A 22,987-nucleotide genomic window follows, 5' to 3' on the forward strand; every position below is an offset into this window, starting at 1 on the left:
TTACTTTCATTCATCAACATATATACACACATATACGATATATTTATATGCATTGGTGTAAATTCATGCTCACACGTTTATGTTACACATTTTCTTTGCAGTACAAATTGATAGCCCCACCCTTGTGCACTTGGGTAATGTCTTCCGCTCTCATATGGAGAAGTCAAGGTCAAGTGGATCTGGGTTAGAATAAATGATGCAGACGCCAACGGTGTATTGAGAGGGCCAGGGAGCCAGACAAGAGCTATGGCAGGTTCTAATGGCCCCTGCCAGGGATCAGGCCTTAGTTTCAGTTTACAGGAACTTGCTGGAGTAGTTCTTGGGAAAGCTGCAAATCAGGGGCAACCAATCAGAGGGCAGTCCACAGCCTTGTGCAAGCCTATGAGAACTAAAGAGAGCATCCCCTCCCCGGCTCCCGCCCTGCAACTGAAAAGCCCCTAACCACTGAGCAACCAACCTATGCTATGTTTAAAGCCACCAATCAGTCCCCAAACTAATCTCTCCTCCCTGGAGTTCCCCTAACCTGGTTTAAAAGGAACCTTTGGGCTTCTCTCGGGGTCTCCATGTGCCATCCCAGCATGTTGAAATTAATAAAGCACTCTTGTTCATTGCATACGTGACTGTTGGTCTTTCCGTGGGGACCTCTCTTGGACCCTAACAGTGGGTGTCCTTGGAAAGTGTCATAAGTAGGTGTAGCAAAGGACTTTTTTTTTTTAAAGAAACTTTGCTCGCAGTTAAGACTGTAGTACAATGTATAGGGCTCTGACGATCAAACGAAACCTGGTAAGTTTCACAGGGAGCATTTTTAAAGCGTTTGAAGGGAGAAAATGCTTATCCAATAGTTGTAACACATGTCAATGTGGAGATAAGGGAAGTTAAAAAGGATACTGTCGGTGATACTATCAGTTTCAAATCTATCCCTTTAGGAGTCAGGCTACAAAATAATCCTATTGTATGGGCAGTGCTGATGGAAAGCAAAATTAATCAGATGGCTTCATGAATTCATAGCAATCAGCTTACATTTCTATTATAAAGAAATAAGCCACATGTATTTAGAATGTAATTGTTTCTCTGTCCTACACCAAAGTCATTAGAAGGACTTCCCGATTCGGTATATTTTGATAAGAGAGTACATCAAGACATTTTCCATACCTGAAACATTTTAGCTTTCTCCATTTAATTTTTATCCACCAGTGAGTTCTGATGCTTGAGATGGAGTCAGAGCTAGGAACATGGTGTGCTCATATGATTTATGCCATCTGTCTTTAGCTACGCTATAGGAGAACCTGTCTGTAAGTTATATAACAACAATCAGAAAATTCCCACTTGGGGACTTAAGCAAATTTGAAGCACTTATCTCTGATCATGAAGATGAAGGAAGAATGAAAAATTAAAGAGAAGAAGATAATTGCTATGAGAAGATTAAAAGATTATATGAAATCCTAGTGCGGACCCCTAGCAATGGAGGAGACAGAGTCTGAACTAGGCATTGTTGTGGCCAGGCAAGGCTTCCTCCTGGGACTGGGTTATATTTGGTTGAGTTGTTGGCTGGGGAGGTCCCATGGAGATCCCTTAACAACTCAGGATAGAAGGTGAGCCTGTGAAAACTGACAGTGGAGCCCGTTGCCAAGGACAACTTACACACAGGGCATTGAATGTAGACAGGTGGAGCTGGTGCCTGCTTTCATCCCTACATTCTAGTCTCTTCTGTGCCAGAGGGGACTCTGCGGGCTACCAAAGGAGAAACCTGGACACCAAGGCAACCAAAAAAGTCTTCTGCCTATGAGATCTGTCCTGCCAGCAAGATGTGCTCAGACAATAGTAGTACAGAACTTATGGGTGTGGCCAACCTACTTTTGGTTTAACTTGAGGTCCACACCATGAGAGGGATCCCATGCTTCACTGCCTGGATGTCCAGGAACTGGAGATTGAATAGCCCAAAGACCTAGGGTAGAACCAACCATGACTGTCAAACAAAACAAGCATACCATAAAACAAACAAAAAATACCCAAATGATTTCTAATGATATTCTTCTGTACTCATAGATCAACCAGTGCCTTGCCCAGCTGTCATCAGGAAAGCTTCCTCTAGAAGCCTCTGAGAGTATGAGCAGAGACCCATAGCCAGACATTAGGTAGAGGGAGTATAAACTGGGGGTCTCCATTGGGTCCCTCCCCTTGGAGCTCAGGGAGGGAAGACTGTAGGAGCCACAGGGGATGGAGGACACCAGGAGAACATGGCCCACTGCATCAACTAAGCAGGGCTCACACGGGCTCACACAGACTGAAGCAAGCACAGGGCCTGCATGACTCCGTGCATATGCTATGGCTGTTAGCTTGGTGCTTTTGTGGGACTCCTAAACCGTGGGAGCAAATGTTTCTCTGACCCCTTTGCCTGCTCTTGGGACCCTTTTCCTCATATCGGGCTGCCTTGTCCAGCCTCAGTATGAGGGTTTTTTCCTTGTTTTATTGCACCTGTTCTGTGGTGTTTGCTTGTTTCCTGGAGGCCTGCTCTTTTCTGAAGGGAAACTGAGGGAGAGGATCTGGGAGACAGGTGTGGTGGTGGAAGGGAGCTGGGAGGACTGGATTGAGGGGAAACTGTGATCGTGGTATATTGTATGAGAAAAGAACCTATTTTTTTTAAGAATCTATTTTCAATAGGAAAAAAAGTAAAATCAGGTAGGGAATTAATTATATAATTAGAAGAAGATGGACAAGTTCCAGAAGGTGTATATCTCTCCCACTCTGTTTCCTTTCTTTGAAAATTACCAAGGGAAACTCCTTAGGGTTAATAAATTTCATTAGTTCCAGCTTGTGAACCCATTATCCTGGAACAACACAAGCCTGAATAGAGTTGCCTTATACTCTATTAAAAATTTCATATTCTTAAATAATATAAACAAAACCCAAAACGGTTGGAGTTTCTCTACGTTTGTTGACAAGATTGGTGTAAAAATGTGCTAGCAGATTCGAAAATCAGCTTTCTACACACAGAATCATCTTTTTAAACGTTTTTTAGAAGTAAGATCGTGTAATCACCGCTGTGGCTTGGAAAGACATGTCTCAAAGGGTCATAGTAAATGGCTTGATATCCAGCTTAGTGACATTGGGGCACAGTTTAGCCTGGGGTGAGTGGGGGGTCTTTCGGTCATTTGCATCCCATTTGCATCCTCCTGAAGTAGACAGAGAGACTCCCGCCTCTTCTTCCTGTTTGCTCTCCAGCTGTAAGGGGAACAGGTGTGCAGCATGTTCATTTGGCATCTTATGCCACAGGCCCTAAGCAAAGCCTCCAATCCAACTGAAACTTCCATAGCCATGAGCCAAAGTAAACCCTTTATCTTCATAAATTTGGCTTAAAAGCTAGTATGATCATTGTCAAACTACATAAGGCTTTATGAACTGAACACGAGTTAAGCAGCTCTACCTCAAAAGGACACAAAAGAGCGTAGTTCACAATTACTAGGCCCCACTTTTATAAGGCGATTTGTTTTAGTTAGAAAAAAAAAGTCTGAATAGGGATTTCTTCTTCTTGGTAAATATAATATTGTATCATTAAACCTAAGTTCTTTCTTCATATTCCGTAGCTATAGAACTTCAATTATGGAAGCTCATATTCCGAATATCCATTTAAGAGAGCAGATTTTCACTGACTAAGTGGGATTTTGGAAAGTCCCCAGTATGTTTCAGTTCCTGAGGGAACATTAAAAATAACCAGTATGGAGATGATAATTCTTTTAAAGCAGAAAGTGCTTTCTCTATAACGATGCTGGATTTTTTTCTTCTTCTAAAAAGCACTAGAGGCTAGGAGCTGAAACTGGTAATTATGTCAAGAACAAAGGTATTTTATTATTTAAATGTATTCATATTAGGAAATATTTTGTCCACAACTGAAGATTGGAGATGCTTGGCTTGAATGAGTGTCTTAATGGAGGAGGGGCTGTATATAAAACAGGATTTAACCTATTAAAAGAAGAGAAATGATCCACAATATCTTGAAAAGAAAGGAGTACATCATTTCAGACTCTGCTAACATTGTAACCGATAAGGAAATAGTCTTCACAGCTCTGGGCTGAAAGTTTCGTTAATTTGACTAAATGAATGAATGTCAGGGAAAATAGGTACCCAAGGCTTAACTAAAGCAACATTGAAAGTACGAGGCATAAAACCAAGCAGAGAATTGAGGAAAATGACAAACACCTCCATTTCCACAATCTGCAGAGAAAACATTTCCAAGTTCTGTTACATCAAGGAATGATTTCTATGCTATTCAAATTGTTAGAGTGTTCAGAGAATTAAAAAAAAAAGGAATTCTTTTCTAAATCTGCATAACTATATTCAAATCAGAAACTTGCACAGAAAGGAAAACAAAGCCTGATCAAATGAAAAGAACATAATTGCTATATCGTATTAAAACACCAGAAATATTGCTGCAAAATATTGCATAACAGAACAATAGCACATCCTGGGTAAGAAGTGATCACAAGAACGCGAGGGCGAATTGATTAATTGCAAAGCTTCCCGGTGTAGCTCGTCCTGGCATTAGAGACTGTATTCCGCAGCTCATCTTTCTTTGAATGTGATACAATTGTCATTTCATCTCGGCCGGATCCCTTTTTCACTCATCCTTCCTTTCAGACACATCAGGACTCCTCACACTCTCCTTGAAGACTCCTGAAAAGTCCCTCCTAATCTTGAAATCATTTTAGATGCATTCTTTCCCTTGGAATCTCCTTTACAGCAGGTGACAGAGTATTACTGAGAGATTAAAGAATTTTTTTCTTCCATTTTCACGCTCCCCCCGGAAAAGTGGCATTTTTCAGACTCCTATTTGTCAACAGTCAGGGCAGCAGGACAGCAGGCATGAGAACAAGGTCCTCCACAGGCTATTCTTAGCACTTCTTTTCCTTGTTCTTGGGTCCTTTCACTGACAGATTCTATAAACAAATGCAATGCTCAGGAGTTCGCTACTGTATTTTATTCTAGGGCCTTTATCTGTGTCTCTCATCTTACACTGTCCATTTGTTTTCCCTGTACAATTTTCGGGTTTTGTCTTTGAAAATAATGATGGATGAAGAAAGATGAGGAGCATAGGGACTTGGATAAGAAAGCTTAGAAATTATTGCTTTCCCTATGGCCCAATATAAAACTAAGGAGACCAACTCTTCTGATACTAGTGTGGGACTTTGATGCATTATACACAAGACAGCGGACAAGATGGTCATCTTCATAACCTTCCAGACAGATGGACTGAGCCAAAAGTGGTCCAAAATGATAACCTGTAATGAGAAACATCTGCCCTAGTAAAGTAAGGTAGTCATGGACTGCCTTATTATGAGTCAGTGGTAATGGAGCGTCCTGGGGGTTCCCAAACAATACAGACTCTTGGTTGCCCAGCAGAATGAATTTCTGAAGGCAATGTGCTCTGGTTGTAGGAAACTGGAATTGGGCTGTAATCCTCCTTGCTAATGAGCTTTCATAGTGCCACAGAATGCTCGGGGGGTTGGGGGGAACAATTAATATTATCATTTAGCTATGGACTTTCATGCTACGATATGAACCTCCCAGACAAGATGTGCCTGCTGGTACACTAGAGATGTGACTATTATACTTATGTAAGCAATCCTAATTAAATTTATATGGTCACCAAATTAAACAAAAAAATAACATGTAAGTGGACGATTACTAGTTGGTCATAGAAAGGGAACCAATGGGAGTGGGAAGGGGGCCCAAAAGATAACAATGGAGGAAACACGCACATATGATATAAATATATATATTATACATGAATGAAATTCATTTTATGTATAATTAGTTTATGCAAATTTTTAAAACTGCCATTTAAAAAATTTACACATTGTGCAGACAAATTTAAAGTAGAATTTCTAACGGGCAGAAGAAATTGTCAGTAAAAGTCCCTCAAACAAGAAAATTTGGAGGTACTGAAGATGTCAAATCAGGAAAGCTAGCAATAATTAGGAAACAAAGACACCTGAGTTGAGCCATAAATGAATATATAATGTCTACTGTACACTGGATATAATAAAAGTTGATTAAATACTTGGGAAAATGATATTAAATGCAAAGACAGTGGGAAGATATGGAAATAACTGGATGCCTGTGTAGAAAAGTGATTCTGTTCATATTTTATCCTTTAAACAGAAAACTAGAACATTAATGACAGTCTTAAGCACAAAATGAAAACCACAAATCTTCTGGGAAAAAGCAGGGTAGACTCTCAACTCTACGCAAACATCAAGTTTCTTGAATTATGCCCATTAAGTCTATATACATTATTGTATGCTTTGTTGGTTAGACTTTTTGTCACTGTGACAAATACCAGAGGGAAACAATTTGAAAGGAAGGAGGATTTATTTTGGCTCAAGATTTCAGAGCTTTTAGTCTAAGGCCAGTTGACCTCGCTGTTTCTAAGAAGTGGTGAGGAAGAATGTCACAGTCGAAGGGTAGGGCTGAACCAAAATTTTTCACTCCATGACGTGTGTACCAGTAAAGAGACAGGAAAGATCTGGGTACAAAGCGTTATCTTTCCAGGGCCCCTAGTGGCTGACTTCCACCTGTGAGACCCTACCTCCCCCACCCCGTATGTCTCAGTAATGCTAACATATTATGAAGCCATCAAGGTGCTGATCCATTGATGAAGGCAAGGACCCCATGATCCACCTGCTTCCTAAAATCCCCACCTCTGAACACTGCTTGCATCAGGACCATGCTTCTAACACTTTTTAGCCTTTGGCAAAAAAAAAAAAAAATGCGTACCTAAACCATAAGAGATCCCAATTTATATCTCAATAGAAACTATGTAAAATATTCTAAAGTTAATTGTATAACATTTGTTGTATTTTATAAATATTTACTGACGTGGAAAATTCATAGCCTGTGAAGCCTGGCGTAACATGTCTTAAATGGTTAAAATTAGGGGAAAATGTGGAAAACAATTCTAAATCCATAGTTTGCTAAGTTACGTTTTTGCTTAAATAATTGTTATTTACATGCAGCAGTCTCCACAGAAATTGAAACACTCCATCCTTCATGGACGCTCCTTAAGGCAGAAAGTAAAAAAAAAAAAAAAAAAAAAAAACAACTTGAAATAGTTTCAGGCAGTCCCCAGAATTGGGGGAGGAAGGTCCCTCCCTCCCTAAGAGTAAGCAATAAGGATGGCTATTCTCAGAAGAGTCAAATCAAAAACAAGAAGCAGAGATTAGCCAAGTTGTCTGTAAAGAGGGCTCAGAGAGCATATCAGCTGCCCGGAAGAGAATTAGGCAACTGAGCCACCTGGAGAGGACTCTGTCACACCTGTTGAACTGCTCTTAGGATGCTCAGCATGCTCCAGGTTCCCAGCTTTGTAAACTGTCACCCATACGGGGGTGGGCTTTGATGATGCAGCTGTCTTTGAGTCATTTCTACTCCTGTAAATCATCTCCATAAAACTCATTGGTTCACCAAGTTGGGATTTGGTGATATCCATACTTTTGTCTGCCAAGGAATTCCTATATGTGTATGTGTTGGGTCTCCCCAGGGAGAAGCTTGTGACACAGCAAAATTGGGTGAGTTACATTGAGGAAATTAACTTTTATACAAAGTGGCTTCTCAATAAAATGCATCCTGCTTTTCAATTTTTTAATTCGAAGACATAATGAGAAGAGGAGAATTTAGTTCAGAGACAATCAAGGGAAAATCTCTTATCTATTCTCCGTATCCCCACAGGTTCTTGAGGACTTCTATCCTTAGAAATCTTCCTCATTATCATAGTTTTCTTTAATTAAAAATTTTTAACTGCCTTACAAATACTATCTATTAATCACCTAATAACCTTCCTCCTTTGTCTTCCTTATTAACGAGCAAACCCCAGATGTAGAGGTTTTTTTTTTTTTGGAGGCAATGTTCTTCTGTTCCAGCAATGTAAGTCTTAATTAGCTTCCTCTAATCATGCAAGATCTATTTCCTTTCACTATTAATTTGGAATAATAATCATATAGCTAAGTTCTCATGAGGCATGCAGAAATATTCACTGAGAGGTCATGGGATCTTTCTTTTCACTCTTTATAAAACAATGAAAGAAAAGGTATTCTGGTGTCATTTAGCTCTGCTGTGTGAAGATGCTGTGTAACCAACCATCTTGCGACATGATGAGACCAATTTCAAGGTCCAGCCAGTGTGCTGAGAGTGATGTCAAGATCACAGCCAGTATGGTGGTAGTGACCTCAGTGAAAGAAGAGAAAAAAAAGGGGGTCTTTTACTGCATGGATAAGCTGAAAAACACTTGTATTTCATGGTTTTGAGTTATTTCATTCCCACCTGAATGTGTCAGAGCAGATTTGAAAAAAAAATCCATCCCTGAATTAAGTTAGTAAAATTACTCCCAATTTAGCTCTAACCTATATTTTTAAGATTTTATTTATTATGTGTACATTGTTCTACCTGCATGTTTGCCTGCAGGCCAGAAGAGGGCACCAGATCTCATTACAGATGGTTGTGAGTCACCATGTGGTTATTGGGAATTGAACTCAGGACCTTTGGAAGAGCAGGTAAGTGCTCTTAACCTCTGAGCCATCTCTCCAGTCCCCTAACCTATATGTTTAATTTAGTCTTCATTCCTCTTTATAACTGCCTTTCACAAACATCATCTAATTGTTTTTGTTAAATCTACTGAATAATTACTGTATACTATGTTTCTTTACTTGAGGAAGTCCCTCTCCATAGTAACCTCAGAATGCCGAACATATCTCTTGCCTGCTGCCTTTCCCAGCTTCCTCGGGAATAATTGCTTTCCACCTACGCTGCTTTTTCTCTGTTTGTACTTAATCCATCTATGGCTTGAGTTTTCTTTTCTTTTTCTAAAATTATTAATTTATTTAACGTATGTGAGTGCTCTATCTGCATGTACGAAGAGGGCACCATATCTCATTACAGATGCTTGTGAGCCACCATGTGGCTGCTGGGAACTGAACTCAGGACCTCTGGAAGAACAGCCAGTGCTCTTAACCACTGAGCCACCTCTCTAGCCCATGGCTTGAGTTTTCTAAAGTCAAAGAAATTATGCTCCTTAGGATCATATGTTCCTTCCTGTACTGGTGTGCCATAAATATGGAATGTATAAGCTGTGAATATGGCGATGCATATAGGGTGGTGACTTTCAGTATTATTTGAACTCCTCTCTGATAAAGCCTTAGACCAGTGTGTGTGTGTGTGTGTGTGTGTGTGTGTGTGTGTGTGTGTGTGTGTGTATACAATAGTCAATATCCCAGGGCTCTGTGGGCTCATGTTTTCTTGGTCTATAGTGAAACCATCATTAACAACTCAGACTGAGACAACTCAGCAACTAAGAGTGGCTGTATTTTTATTTTTAATCATTTCTGCTTATCTGTTATATAAGAAAAATATCACCGTGGCCTCATTCGTTTATTGGCTTTTGGTAAAATATCTCTTCCATAGCACTGTTGGAGATTATTTGGAGAAATCCACCAACACTCAATTCTGAGACTTAACTTGTCTTCCCAGCCCAATTTTGAGTATTGACAAGAGCAAACTGGCACGTAAATTGTTCACTGTTAACCTGAAAATCAAACGGTTATGTTCAATATAAATTATTAGGAAATGTGTCAGTCGTGATTTAATGAAACAAGACTAAGCAGTTCCTGCTATCATTGCACAGGTTTGTTTGTTTGTTTGTTTGCCATGGAGATACATTCCACTTATTAAAGGTAAGAGGAAATTAAAGTCCCAATTTTAAAGCTTCCTAGGAGACAGAAAGTGGATTTAAGAATCACTGCTGTTTGGATCATTAAGTCTTGCTTGAAGATTTTTTTCCTGTCTTCAGCAAGAAAGTTGCATTAAGGTGCTGAGCATCTAATTCATTTCCCCTAGGTCTACCCCGAGAATTCGTTAGCTGAGTTTGAAGACCTTCCAGGATCTGAGCTCTCACGATCAGAAGACCCCTATTTTCTTTCCTTTATTAAAAAGACGCATGACTTATGAATCTCCTCAACTTGACCCTAAGTTTTCCCAGCAATCAGCATCACGCTGGGCTAGAACAGAGGACAGCAAGGAGCCAAGTGGGAAAGGCCATCCCATTCAGGCAATGGCTTCCCATCGTAAGATGCAAAGACACTTCAGATCTGCACACAACGTGTCATGAGTTATGTACAGTAAGTACAGTGACTCTGGGATTGCTAAATCACCAGTGCAGTACTCAGAAGCGGGGTTTTCTCTTAGGGAATTTTCTCATGGAGACAAATGTGTGCCACAGTGATACGTTTTTACATTCGGAATGAACCGCACAATCAGAAGTTAGAAAGCTACTAATGGGCTTCAGGTGCCTCTGCTGCTGCAATCAGAATGCTGTATTCAAAAGGAAATCTTTTAAGAAAGTAACAGAGCGATGTTTGCACTTGGAAGATAAATTATCGCGGTGTAAGTTTCTCTTCGGGAGTTTCCTCCGGAGTTTAATAATTTCTCACTTTTCTAGGTCACCTCACAAAATTGAGTACATAGAAAATGGAATTGAATTGTATTTTTCGTCTTCAGCATTAATAACCTGGGATGGAATTTGCATTTCTAGGGGAAAAAAAGTCAGCTGTCTTAGCTTTTTAAGAGCGTGCCTTCAAAATGTTTGCGGCAAATGAAGATTTATATAATACCTCAGCTGTAAGTTAAGAAAGGTCATGATGACAGAAATAATCTTTAAATCCAGAGATGATTAAAAACAATACATGGGCTTGTTTATTCAGTGGGTCAGGTGGCTTAACAACGGGAAATTCAATGAGGTAAGAGGAAAAACCATTCATCTAGGAGAGCCAGGGACTGCCTGTAGACATGACCCTGGTTTTAACAGCACAGGGAATTTTTACAATATGCAAACCTTCTTTTCCCCCTGGCATCTTCACTGTGGAAAAAAAAAGCTCAAGAAATTATAATGTAGTTCAAGTTTCATTTAGTATTGATAATTCATCAGTTCCTTCCTGGAAGTAATTTTACACTTAGCTCAGAGGGAATGGTGATCAGTGGGAGCCTCATCAACAAGAATCATTTTAAAACCAGAAAATTAAATTATAACACATACCTAATGTCTATCACATCACAGACACTGTGCTTATGAAACAGTGGCAGAGACAGAGTTCTTATCCTCACGCTCCCTCCATTCTAAATGGCCTGAATTGGTACTACACAGAAAGTTGAGCTTTTCTTATTATTTTATCTTTTGAGGTAGCGTGTCTCTGGGTAGCCCTAGCTGTCCTGGAATTAGCTTTAATAGACCAGGCTAGCCTCAAACTCACGGAGATCCACCTGCCTCTGTCTCCTGGGTGCTGGGGTTAAAGGTATGCCCTACCACTGCCTGGCTGACCTTTTTTCTTAAAGGATGGGAAACAATACAACAGTGGCGTGGAAATTACCTTTAGGAGGCTTACATTAGGCACTACCATTGGGGACTTGGCTAGCAGCAACTATACTAAGGCTTATTAAAAATTGACAAGACAGGCCGGGCGTTGATGGTGCACGCCTTTAATCTTAGCACTAGGGAGGCAGAGGCAGGTGGATCTCTGTGAGTTCGAGGCCAGCCTGGTCGACAGAGTGAGTTCCAGGACAGCCTCCAAAACAATACAAAGAAACTCTGTCTCGAAAAACCAAAAAAACAAATAAAAATTGACATTGTTAGGTATCAGCAGTCCTACTTCTAAGTAGAGACAGGAAGATCCCTAAGTTATCCAGCCCATCCTACTTGGTGAACTATGAAACAGAGAAATCACCTGAAGATGATTCCAGAGGTTCCTTTGGTCTCCACTGCGTGCACATAAAGTCAGGTATACCTGAATGTACACACACACACACACACACACACACACACACACACACACACACACACACACGTGTAATGACCCATTCTCTTGGTCCCCTTGCCTCTGCCCTCTGCCCTCACAACCGCCTCCCCAAACAAAACCAAGTTTCAAAGAAAAATCAAAAATCAAACAAAACAAAAACCAGGGAGGGAAGGAGGGGGAAGAATCTATCCTGCATGCTGCAGTGTGGCCACCCAAATCAGGATAATCCCAGTGGCAGCATGGCCCTCAGGTACCAACACGGTCTCGGGTGGCTGACCAGACCCAGGTCTTCTTCATGGCCTCAGGTGGTAACAGGAGCCATGGACATCACCCCAGACTCTGGCTCCTGTATGGCTGTGGATCCCGCAACTCTGGTCCATATAACACCGTGGTGGCCTCTGAATTCTTCCCCCCTTTCCACCTTAGGCTGTGTCTTAGTCTCGAATGCCAGTCTGCTGTGGGTGGTGCCATCCCTGGGCATGTGGACCTGAGCTATATGAAAAGGAAGAGAGCAAGTCAGTAAGCAACTTCTGTCCATGGCCTCTGCTTCAGTTCTGGTCTCCTGGCTCCCATATTGAGTTCCTACCTTGACTTTCTTCAGTGATGGACAATATGAGAAGCATAAGCCAAATAGCAAACACACTCCTCTCCAAGTTGCTTTTGGTCATGGTGTTTCATCCCTGAAATAGAAAGCCCAGCTAAGACGCTGACTGATGGGACTTGAATCATTAGAATTCTATCTCAAACATCACTCCTGTTTTTGTGGCAAACCTGGAGAGAAGAGCCCCAGAAGAGATGAGAATCAAAGAGTATCAGTAGCATTGGCTACTTTTAGACATCATGTAGACGACGAGCTGCTGAGATGCGGACTTAATTTTCTCCTTGTTGAATGGGTGGCTTGTCTTCCAGGTTGCACCACTTCTGAGTCCATGATAGGTTCCAACAGTCTGAGTGTGTTCACATTGCTGCCGACCTTACTGGGGACACTGCTGGCAAACCAGAGGAGGCTATGTAACTTCCAGCCTTCCCAGGCAAACTCAGTTCTGGCACAGCAGTTTTGGGGCAGGATGTCAACGTAGACATGGATCGGCCACCAGAAGAGCAGGTTGGGTTCAGAGTTAACTTACAAACATCCATAGAGGAAGAAGCACCTGCCGTAAGTGCAGAAGGTTCCATCGTTTCCTTAGCATTGACTGTGAAGAAGTTGCCAGAACCAATGAGCAGGGGGTGTGGCTTCAGTTTACTAAGCCAAATGAGAGTAGGATGTCATGTTTCTCTTTTAAATTATAGCTCCACTGAGCAAGAGAAAAAATGAACTGAACCCAGGGCACTGATATCTTGATATACACTGCCCATGTAATCTATAATACTGTCTAGCCAAGCTGTATGAACTGAAATACTGACTCTATTTCCCTGTCCTACTCCATATCAAACTTTTAAACTGGAAATAGCACATATACAGAATTACCAGTTTATAGTTCATTGACCACTATGTGAAGACAAGCATGTATATAATCACCACCCAAGTCAGCACGTAGACCGTGATCACGCACAGCTGCTCATATCTCTCTGTCCTCTCTAATTTCATCTCTTTCCTTCCTCAAATACAACCACTGTTCAGACCTCTCACATCCGTTTTGCCTGATTTTAGACTCTATATAAATGGAAACATTATATAGTGCTTTCATTTCTGGCTCTTTTTTTCCCCCAAACACATTATTTGCAAGATTCCTTTATGGTATGGGAGGAAGAATCTGCCAGGCAATCTGCCTACATTCTCTTAGACTTGCTGTTATGGCAAGTGAAACAACTTTCTGCCTACTGTAGGGCGTTGGCAGCCAAGACATCAGCTCCTGGGCCTGAAATCCAGGGAGATCATGAGATCAATGCCTCTGTCATGAGAGCAATGCTTCTGCCATGATGTCAATGAGGCTGTCATGAGACCAGTGACTCTCCCATGAGACCAAGACTCTCTAGCAGAAATCAGGGATGTGCAGGGGTTGTATGAGTGTATTCCAGCCCTCCCTTCCTGGCTGGGTGACTCCTAGGAGTATGTTTCATGTTGATCCCGAGGGAATTCCCAGTGGCATTAGTTCTACTCACCATGGAGACTGGCTCACTAATGTATTTATAGGCTGCTTTTTCTGCCTAGTCTCATTTCTCAATGCCTCCAGGAATATTTGCTACAGACACCTTCCAACTAAATCAGCTGCACCTGTATTTTTATCTCTGGGTCTGTTTCTGGGAGCTTAATATAATACAGGTAGGTTGATTATTTGTTTCTGTGTGCTGCGATATATTACGGTTCCAGGAATGAATGCATCTTCTTTATGTATTATCAAAAACTTTCCTGGCACACATGCCCCCACCCTTGAGGTGGTTTGAACAAGAATGGTCTCCTTAAGCTCATATATTTGAATGCTCGTTCTTTAGAGAATGGCACTACTTGACAGGGATTGGAAGGTGTGGCCTTCTTGAAGTAGGTGTGGCCCTTGTTGGAGGAAGCATGTCACTGGGGTTGGGTTTTGGGGCTTCAAATGCTCAGGCCATTCCCAGTGTCTCTTTTTACCTGCTGCCTGTGGATACAGATGCAGAAATCTTAGCTCCTCCAGCACTATGTCTGCCTGCATGCCACCATGCTCCCCACCATGGTGACAATGGCCTACACCTCTGAACTGTACGCCAGCCCCAACTAACTGCTTCTTTGATAAGAGTTGCCTTGGTCCTGGTGTCTCTTCACAGCACTAGAACATTGACTAATACAGCTTTCATACAGAGTATGTCACCATGAACAGAAATGTGGCGTAAATATGGCACCAACCCACAAAAGTTTCAGATAGAATAAGAAGTAGTCCTGTGATTGCCTCTAGTTGCCAAGTATTGAAAAATTGTATAGTGACCCAAAGTATGAGATCCAAATAAAGAGGTTGACTTGGGCCATGCTTTTGTCTGGTGTAGTGTTCAAACAAATGCTAACAAGAGAGTCAAGTATGCATACCTAGGAACTTGCTGTCCCTGAAGAGTCTGTCATTCCGCACACTACATATACCACTATATTAAGTCATGAAATATGGAAGAAATATTAGCATTTTTTTCTGCTAGGATTGAAGTGATATCGGTATAGCTTGAGGGTCAGCAAAATTTTGTCTTTGAAAAATGTATTTTCTGATCTCAAGATACTGTTTCTTAATGCCCTATTTAAGGTGGAGGTTTGAAAAAATATATCATTCTTGTTGCAAATTTATTTCATAAGAAAGTTGCTTTCATTTTCAGTATTGTCCCCCATTGAAACAGTTGAGTCTTTCTATGCCACTGGTATCTCTGTTTCTCCTCATTTGCTGATCTGCATGGAAAGAGGGTTGCTTGCTGATAGATATGAGATGATTTCCATCCCAGATTGTGTGTGTCTCTGAGTCTTTCCTTAAAGATGGAGTTAACTTAGAAATGATGTTTGTTTTTTTTCTCCATAGTTCAGGGTCTGATGCCAGTTTGCAACAGCCTGCAGGTAAAACTCCCCAAAGCAGTTTGTGTGTGTCTCCACTCTATTTATATTTTTATAATTTTTCAGTGACTCTGTGAGGAATATCACATCATGTATCCCCATCCCATTCATCTCCCCCCCACCCTTACTTCGACCCTCTCTGCCCTTGCAACCTCTACCCCCCCCAAAACCCAAAATTTTAAAGTAAAACAAAAACCCCAAACAAAAACCAAATCAAACAACAAGGAAAAAATGTTGGCATGGAAGCTGTGGTGTTGCCCAGTGAGTCACACAGTATACTATTTAGTTCATGCATTTTTACTTGCATTGAGTCATTGGTCTGGTTTGAAGCCTTTGACTTCTACTCCACTATGAATACCGGGCCCTCGCTGGAACCCCTCCTGTATATTCTGTTGTTTCCTTGAGTTATGGAGATCCCGTAGCTTTGGTGCAGCCCCTTCACATGCTCCCACAGTTCATAGGTGAGGTGATGTTGGAGTGGGCTACCTGGTGATCCTGGTTTTGGACCTGGGTGTTAGCTGGGTTGGTCAGCCAGTCATCTTTCTCTCATCAGCACCACACAGGTGGCCTCTCCAGCAGTAACGGGCCATCTCACCCAAGGCAGCAGACAGCAAGGAGCGAGGCCAGATCTCCAGCTCTCACACTCTTGAGTCCAGCATATCTGCAGGCACACCGCCAGGGCCAGCTTGACTGTTTTGCCCAGGGGAGGCGCAGAGCCTGCTCTCTGAATTGCTACACTTGGTGAGGGTAGAGCTAACTCTTCTGTTCTCATTGCCCCGAGGCCGGCTCTCCTACCTGCTGCAGGTGGCAAGAGATGGGAGGAAAGGGTATATTTCCCTCATCCTTGCCATGCCACAGCTTACGAAGGAGGGGCACGGGGCCGCTCTCCTGCTCTCAAGCTCACAGAGGCTCATCTGCAACCGTGCCAACAGGGTCAGCTCTACTGTGCTACCCAGGTGGGATACAGGGCCCGCTCTCCCCAGAGCTGCAGTCAATGAGGGGCAGTATGTCAGCATCTTCCTGGGCAGTGTATTTGCGTCAGTGGCCACACCCTTTTGGGCGTGGCTGCAGGTGCTGATGGAAGCAGAAAGAGGGAAGTGTGAGGTGGGACTTGCTCCCTTGAGTCTCTCTTTCTTAGGTTGTGGATTGGAAGGGCAGAGAAACGATGCGGTGATTCTTTATTATTATTATCTGTGTGGGTTGTTCCCCCAATAAACACCCATTTATCATTTATCTTGGGTCTAGCGAATTCATTATCGCCTGCCTTTCAGGGCAGAGTCGGTTCTCCTACTCTCATGATCCAGGAGCAGCTTTTCACGCCTACAGAAGGGGGCAAGGGGCAAATGGTAAGGGGGTAAGGGAGGGTATCTTTCCTACACCTATGACAAATGCACGGCTAGCTCTCCCACTCTGTCTTCGCGGCCTGCCTACTCACCTGCACCACCCGCCAGCAGGACAGCTCTACTGTGCTCCCCTGAGGAGATGCAGGGCCCATTCTTCCAAAGTGCTGCAGTTGGTGGGGGACAGGGCCAGTGAGGGGTGGGGCCGACTCTATCCTCACTGCTTTCAGCGGTAGCTTGTGCCAGGGACAGCAACACAGATTACGGCTAGGGCTGAGGCAGGGCCACTGTCGTGGGATCTCTTGCTGAGAATGGAATAAAATTTACTTTGAAACAGACGGTAGAGCTAGCTGCTAGCTGATCGACATTAGCCATAGAGGTTTGGGAGGACGTATAGTGAGGCACAGGAAGTAGTGGGGAGGGATTTAGAGAGAGTCTCAGCCCTTTTGGATTGAGGAAGGAGAGAGATATGGTTGCTCCTCTGCCACTTCTCTGATCAATCCGGTTCTTACCCGATATCTGACTCCCGATATTTTCATTGCTAAAGAATAATTAGATAAACGTTTCATCTGGTACCCAACATAGAGCGCCAGGTCACAGACCCATACATGGCCCTTGACAGCAGCGAAGGCCTAGATGACACCATGGCCCTAGATGGTTGCCCAGACCCCTGATGAAAGAGTATCAAGAATCTACAGGCCACAAAGAATGGACAAAGGATCTCATGTGAGCACCAACAATGGTTTCTGCTTATGTGCTAATTCCAAGGTTATCAGTCATATAAAATATTATATGTATAAAGATAGATACACACACTCTCTCTCTCTCTCTCTCTCTCTCTCTCTCTCTCTCTCTCTGTAACATACTATCTCTGCATAGTGTATTAAGCTATTATGGCCTCTTTGTTTCAGAATAATGAGCATCTTAGGACCTAAAGGACAAAACTATTGTGCTTGCAAAAATGTATCTGACATTTTTTTGAAGACAAAATTCTTCGCATGATGTGAGGTAATTTTAAACTTAGTAGAAAATACGTAAGAACTGTATGCTACCTGTGCTTAGAAGTGTTTATCAAAAGTATAACCTCTTCCCAGAAGTAGTATAGTATGCTAATTATCCAGAGTTCCTTTTGTATTCAAATCCCTAACAATCTGATCTGTAATGGAAGTTGTCAGTCTAGAGAAGGAAGCCAATTTAAAATGCATTAATAGGAAAAACAACAGCTGTTATAAATAGTGCCTCATATGTCTTTTGAGTGTGGTTATAAATTGCTCCTGAAACTGAAGGAAATTGGGACTACATCAGAGTTTCATAACACACCCAGGCAAATTTCAAGTCAATTCAGATTTGTAGTCATGCATTGGTACCCAGTGACCAACTTATTGAAGGGCCAACCTAACATGGCAATATTTGTTCACAGTGCATCTTTCAACTTCTACTATTATTAGAACATCAGTACCACAAATTACCTTTTTTATTTTATAGATCCTTTGCTTTATGTAACACATACAGATAAGTATTGTTTACCTCTCATAATTCAAAATATAATCAAGACAAATGTTCTCAGAGGAGAGGGAAATACAGTCATGAGCTGCAAAATTATTCTTCTTAATGAGAAGTGTGGGATAGTGTTCTAATATTTTAATGGCAGGGAGTCCTGTCTTAAAGTGAGGCTTCGATTACGTCAACTTGGCTATCTAGTTTACACCAAGGATCTACAATATGTTGTGGGCTATTCTGAAGTAGAATGTCAGATGTGACAGTTATCAAAATTCACTTCTTAGATCTCTATCTACAGAAAGCATAGTTGACTGATGGCATTGACTACTGTCTCAGGGAAAAATGTGACTTAGTGATAGGGCTGTATGTAATGGATGGTTCTTCCCACCAGCCTGGTCCCACAGTGCATCATCCCCAAATGAACACACGGATGTTATATTAGTTATAAAACTGTTGGCTGGTATCTTGGGCTTCTTATTGGCTAGCTATGTCTTAATTATTAACTCATGTCTATCAATCTATGTTCCATGTGGTTTGGGGTCTTGGCTTACCGGAGAAGGGTCGGGACCTCATATTCCTCTGGTATCCTACATGACAACAGACTGTGCCTACGTTTCCCAGAATTCTCCTCATCTCCTAGTCCCACCTATCTCCCTGCCTCTACTGGCCACAGCGTTTTATTCATCAACCAATAAGACAAATGTATATACAGAAGGACATCTCCCATCAATTGTATTTCTTGCTAAGCTTCTTAGAGTCAATGACTGAGCCTAGAAAAGGAAGTCCATTATTGCAAAATGGTAGGATCCCACCATTGTTGCCTCTAAATAAGGGTGCCCCACTGACATGGCCGAATCCTTCCTGGAGCTGAGGCGCTGTTTGTGACCCCTCGTTCTGGTTTTTTTTTGTTTGTTTTTTGTTGGTTTTTTTTTTTTTTTTTTGGCTTTTCGAGACAGGGTTTCTCTGTATTGTTTTGGAGGCTGTCCTGGAACTCACTCTGTAGACCAGGCTGGCCTCGAACTCACTGAGATCCGCCTGCCTCTGCCTCCCGAGTGCTGGGATTAAAGACGTGCGCCACCAACGCCCGGCTGACTCCTCGTTCTTTAGCTTTACTGATTTCTCCTTCCGCAGGAATCACAATCTGAAGTTTCCCTTTGCCTTTTCATGTTCCCATTTCAAGTAAATCTCTCACATGCATAATCCCATATCACAAAGTACTTCCAACCGGACTTTAATGAGCATAGGGGATAAAGAGAACGCCCCAACAAAGCGTGATGAGAATACAGACCAAGCTCACTTAGCAGCGAGTCAGGAACAAAGACACCGCCGAGCAGAAATCCCTGGCACAAGTCGGTGGCCCAGTTAGTAAACGTTTCATCGGGGGTAACTTGGGAAAGCATTCCAACCAGAGGGATCCTATCGCAAGTGTGACGACGACTCAGATACTTGAATGATGTGAACCAGAAGACGTCGTTTACCCGGCAGGATCCTTGCTCCTTTAATACTGAGCTGTGCTTCCGTCCTGCAGGTGAGTAAGGAAAAAGTAAAAGTTGTTAAAAGCCAGACATGGACATTGGAACCGGGACCCTTACTTTGTAGCTCGCTTACTTTCTTAGTAGATGAACAGCGACAACTTGTGGAGAAGATAAGGATGCGATAGAATTCTCCGGTGGCGATGCGACAGAGTTAAGGCTCTGGAGACATTGCAATGCTCGGGACTGAAAAGTGGTCAGCTTCGCTCACAAATTCAGGGTTCTGTATTGGACACATGGGACCTAGAAATTGTGTAGGAGGTTTGGCTTGATAAGTCTAAGGCAGCTGGCTTAAGATGCTCTGATTTTTATAGTTCGCTTTGGTTAGAAGACTGAAGAAGCCTTATTTGGGTGAGCCAATGGATATCGCCATTTCAGGAGCGCTTTTTAGACCAGGCTGACTAAAATGAATCCCAAGTATATCTCAGTGAAGAGGCCTGGGGAGGGAGACATTATTGTTGAATCATTTAATTAAACGAAGACCATCTCAATGCCTTTGAAGGACTCATGCATCTTGACCGATGTAGAAATCAGTTGGTGAGACAGTTGAATATATTGATGTGGCCAGAAAGGAAAGATGCTGATGAGGAGTGATATTTTGTTTCAGAAGTAGCAGATGTGGTTTCAGGTAGGACAGGACATGATTTAGCTATCAGTGGGGGCTCATAGATAACCCCAGTAAAAACTGTTTCTTTAAACTGTTACTAGCGGGGTCTTGGCCAGCAAAGTGAGTGTTAAGGGAAATATGGAATTGTAAACACACACACACACACACGACAGTAATACTTTAAAGAGAGGTCCCGGATTGTAGAGGGAGCCAGAGGAGTTGGAGACAGTTGAGTGAGGGAGGAGTAGAAATAATGTGAATGGCCTGACGGTGGTGGCGCACGCCTTTAGTCCCAGCACTTGGGAGGCAGAGGCAGGCGGATCTCTGTGAGTTCGAGGCCGGGCTGGACCGACAGCCTCCAAAACAATACAGAGAAACCCTGTCTTGAAAAAACAAAGACAAAAAAAAAAAAAAAGAAGAAGAAATAATGTGAATGTACAAGTGGGGAAATCCTCAATTTTGTTTGTTTGGTTTTTGGTTTTTTGAGAGAGGGTTTTTCTGTGTAACAGCCCTCACTGCCCTGGAACTCATGTTGTAGATCAGGCTGGCCTTGAACTCACAGAGCTCTGCCTGCATCTGCCTCCCGAGTGCTGGGATTAAAGGAGGGCAGCACCACCTACTGGCCTTCAACTTTTTAAAATGCAAGCGATTCCCTGAAGACGTTTGACTCGTCACTTGAGAGGGTTTATGAGGCTAGAGGAGATACTATAGAAACCCAAGAATGTAATACAAGAGAAAAGACAAAATCATTGCATAGGTTTTCTGGGTAACTGGGTAGGGTAGGGTAGGGTATGGTAGGGTAGGGTAGGGTAGGGTTTAGAAAGCTAATGTAAGATTGGGATTTCAAGTTCATGATGAGGAAACCCACAGAGACAGCTCACCAGAACCATTGGGAGCTCATTGACTCTCGACTGACAGGGGAACCTACATGACTGAACTAAGCCCTCTGAATGGGGGTGACAGTCCTGTGGCTTGGGCAGTTTGGGGGCCACTGACAGTGGGACCAGGATTTATTCCTAGTACATGAACTGGCCTTTTTAGAGCACACTCCCTATGGTGGGATATCTTATTCAGCCTGGATTCAGGGGCTCGGGGCTCAAACCTGCCTCAACTTGATATGCCAGACTTAGTTGACTCCCCAGGGGAGGCCTCACCCTTACTGAGTAGTGGATGGGGGTTGGGGGAGTGGGGGGAGGAGCAGGAGGAGGGGAGGTAGGGAGAACTGTAATTGGAATGTAAAATAGAAAAAAATTAAATAAATAAAAATTTTTAAAAGTCAGATTTGAGAAGAGGAAGCTACCCACCAGAAGGGTTATGTCAGTGACTCGTGGGTGCCACGAGGGTGACTTGCAATCAGAAGTTTCATGATGTAAGATATTCGAAGTTACTTGTCAACTGTGCTGAGACATGAAATGAATGCATTTTAAGACTACTCAGGCTGGGCGTTGGTGGCACACGCCTTTAATCCCAGCACTTGGGAGGCAGAGGCAGGCGGATCTCTGTGAGTTGAAGGCCAGCGAGTTCTAGGACAGCCTCCAAAACAATACAGAGAAACCCTGTCTCGAAAAACCCAAAAACCAAAAACAGACTATTCAGACAATCATGAGTGGGTGATTTAGAGACCAAACTGCAGCACCCTCTGCAACAGGAGTTTCTTTTGTTTGTTTTTAGTTGAGGGAGTGGAGTACAGTGGTTAGCGACATTCCCCAAATATAATGCTCCTTTAACAGACCTGTAGAGAGATGCCTTTCCTTGCCGGCTGCTTGGTTTTTTCCCACCAGTCGCCTGGGCACTGCTGCGTTGCAGTCCCCAAGTAACACACAGAAGGCTACATTAATTATGAAGCTGTTGGTCTTGCTTGTTTCTTACTGGCTAGCTCTGACTTAAGTATTTATCCCATAATTGTTAATCTAAGTATTTCTTTTACCGGAGAAGTTTCCGGGCTTCTTATCCCTATGTCAGTTACACCTTTACTCCCTGTGTTTCTCCTACCCAGAGTCCTCCTGGACTCCTAGTCCCACCTATCCTGCTTCCCTATTGGCCAACAGTGCTTTATTGACATATACACAGGACTTCCCCAACACAGACTTATCTGTGCTTAGTTAAGGAAGCCTGGCTGAGGACCTCAAAAGTTACATGTGATCCTTTCTAAATAATGAATCCAGCCCAAGTATTAAAATGAAATCACTTGAAATGTAAGGTAAGCTTGGGTGGGATGTCATGAGACCTTGGTTGGAATCTGAGTTCTGCTTTTAATTGTGTGTGTGTCATTTTACGAAGGAGTTGCTTCTCATTGTCTCTGGTGCCTCATCTGTGAAAGGTGCTTCAGATGCTCAATTAAGGAAAAAGCTTAAAGTAGTGCTTGCTGGAAGGACACAGGACCATGTCCAGAGGCTCAGAGAAACTGAAGGGACTCATCAGTGAGGCAGGTGACCTCACAGGCTGTGCTTCACGCAATTCTCCTATATGCTACAGACAGCTGAGTGTTAGCTACAATTTCTAAAACTTATGAATGTCATCTAAAGAGGAGGTTATGACTTTTCCAAGTGTGCTCTCATTTTTTTTTTGGTTGTTCGCTCCTTAAAAGTCAATAAAGAGTAAGTACTTCATAAAGCATGGTTTGCAAGGCTGTCCCCGATGATGGAGTGGGTTGACATTTTTATAATGTACTG

This window comes from Mesocricetus auratus, unplaced genomic scaffold (assembly GCF_017639785.1).
Source record: "Mesocricetus auratus isolate SY011 unplaced genomic scaffold, BCM_Maur_2.0 Super-Scaffold_100023, whole genome shotgun sequence".
NCBI classification, from domain to species: Eukaryota; Metazoa; Chordata; class Mammalia; order Rodentia; family Cricetidae; genus Mesocricetus; species Mesocricetus auratus.